Consider the following 2,212-nt stretch of genomic DNA (forward strand, 5'->3'; position numbering starts at 1 on the left):
AGTGTTTAAGGTCTTCACTCTCTATATCGTGATGCGGCAATTGTTAAGATAACTAGGTATTTTGTTATTTAAATAAGATTTGGTTTATCATTCATATTAATTTTGTGTTATGTATGACCTTACGATAACGTAATTTGGTAAATATTTTGTTATTCTCTATTTACAGAAACTTACTTGGAATTTTCTGGCATTCGCCGTTATTTTATATTTTTCGTTTACAATATTATTTACAAAATAATTCAGTTTTTCTCTGTTTAACTTGGCAGAGTGCAGGTTGCCCATGTTTCGGAATGTCTGTTTGAACATTTCACTATACGTTTATATTTCATGTCAGTGGTGCTCATTGGCCGTGATCTTCTTATTATGGTGACCTTATGGGCCGGCATAACATTGACGGATTGCGGGCAGGTAGTCAGATCAGATGGAATTACTATATTTTTAATAAGCTGTGTTTTCACAACAATGTAGATTCGTCGGACTTATTTTCATTATTTTAGGATTTAATAAAAAATTGTCAATATCAATATTTTTCTTTAATTTGAATAATTACACTTTCATTTATGCAAAATATAGTCATTTGATTATTTGAAAGCGTCACGCTTAGGTGGTGGCCTTCTGTGGATTTTTTGACACTGTCATTTTTTGAGTTCCGGTGAATCTACATTTGAGTTTCTTTATTAAAGATACCACGTTAAGCTTTCTTTGTGATCTGAACAGCCGACCGTTCAAGTTGGCTTAGGCCATATTTAGTGCCGGCCAGTATTTTTGAGGTTCTTTTTAAATTAAGAAGGGGTAATCCACAGCCAAGGTGAGTACCACGGATATACTCTAAGTTTAATCCTTTCGTAGTTTTTTTAATTTGAACACCTTCCTTAAAATTTTGTTAATGTAATGTCAGATATTTATTGTTTTTGAAGCATGAGAAAATTTGCATTTTATTTCAGGTCATCGGCTGCTATATTCAGGCAGTATTTAATCTGCCATTATTATAAGCTGCTTATTTGAACTGTACTGAATTTACCTTACACTGAGGCTGACTTTGAGTTACCTAAAAGTACAAAGGGGGCAAGCGAGTAATACCAAGTAGGTTCCACACCACCAGGAAAAGGTACCAATAAATTGTGATATCTTTTATTTTATGCAAATTTATTTATCTCACTGTCCCTACACTCGGAGGTATGTTAGTGGGTTTACCTTACGAATCGTGTGTGGCGCCCAATGAACCACCTTTTTAGACCCACACCCTACCAAAACAATGGTAACCCTTGGGGGCCAACCGTAAACCCCCCAAGCCAATCCGTACAAGCTAGCCAACGGGTCTCAGCAAGGCTTAGTATTTATATGGTGTAACCAAAGGTAACATCATATGTTTTTCGTCAAGTGCCTCGAGACAATGTGGAAAATTCCAAAGCACATTAAATGAATCCGCTATGCCTAACCATTATCTAGTGGAATTGAATAAAGACCAATTTAAGTAATTTTAATATTTATACGTACTTATTCAAATTTACTTGTAATAATAATATAATATTAAGATCAACTTTTTAAATCTGCATTGGAGAATCTGCAAAAGAAGAGTTCAGGCAATATGTTGCTATGGAATTAAGAGAACTACGCAGTTACTTTTTAAGAGAAGATTTAAGACTGAAATTCGCAAAGCTATTTCTTGCACAGTAAAGGAGGAAGAGATACAGTACAGTTCATCAGCCTTTAATCTGTCTACTCTCATGCCATCTCCTATTTACGTAGTACCCCAAGAGGCTAATACCACTTCATTTTCATTAATATACCCTTCCTACACTAGGTTAATGTAGATATCTTTTATTAAAATAAAAATATGTATGTTTACCTTTATGTGCGAGCCTTTTAATACATTGTAAATTGCAGGCGCTACCTATAGATATTCTACCCATAGTACCAATAGGTACTTAGAACAAATATTGCAGACTGCTATAAGAAGCACCTGAAAATTACGTACGTCATCGAGTTTCGACGTATCATCTGTGTACATAATAATAACCTTATGTTAAAGGACGTAAGGTAACTATTATATTTTTGCGAACGGAAATTGCATCTCTCATTTTTATATTTTGTTTTGCACGTGATGGTCCAACTAATTCTATAATATACTGAACCTGAACTGCATTCATACGAACGAAATTACAAAATTGTTGTGCATCTTCAATCCTAAGTTCTTTTCTTAATGTAGAAC

At 34.2% G+C, this 2,212-nt stretch overlaps 1 long non-coding RNA gene across 2 annotated transcripts; it reads left to right on the forward strand.

The window, feature by feature from the left end:
• The first annotated feature begins 215 nt into the window (after positions 1-215).
• On the forward strand, positions 216-1,854 carry LOC126749076 (uncharacterized). 2 transcript variants are annotated; one of them, XR_007664874.1, is made up of 4 exons: positions 216-408; positions 469-808; positions 945-1,176; positions 1,236-1,854. It is a non-coding gene; the product is annotated as an uncharacterized LOC126749076 (long non-coding RNA). The 2 variants fall into 2 exon arrangements; XR_007664873.1 differs by having other exon boundaries at positions 218-408; positions 945-1,854.
• Positions 1,855-2,212: the final 358 nt, after the last annotated feature.

This window comes from Anthonomus grandis, chromosome 22 (genome assembly GCF_022605725.1).
Source record: "Anthonomus grandis grandis chromosome 22, icAntGran1.3, whole genome shotgun sequence".
Taxonomy (NCBI): domain Eukaryota; kingdom Metazoa; phylum Arthropoda; class Insecta; order Coleoptera; family Curculionidae; genus Anthonomus; species Anthonomus grandis.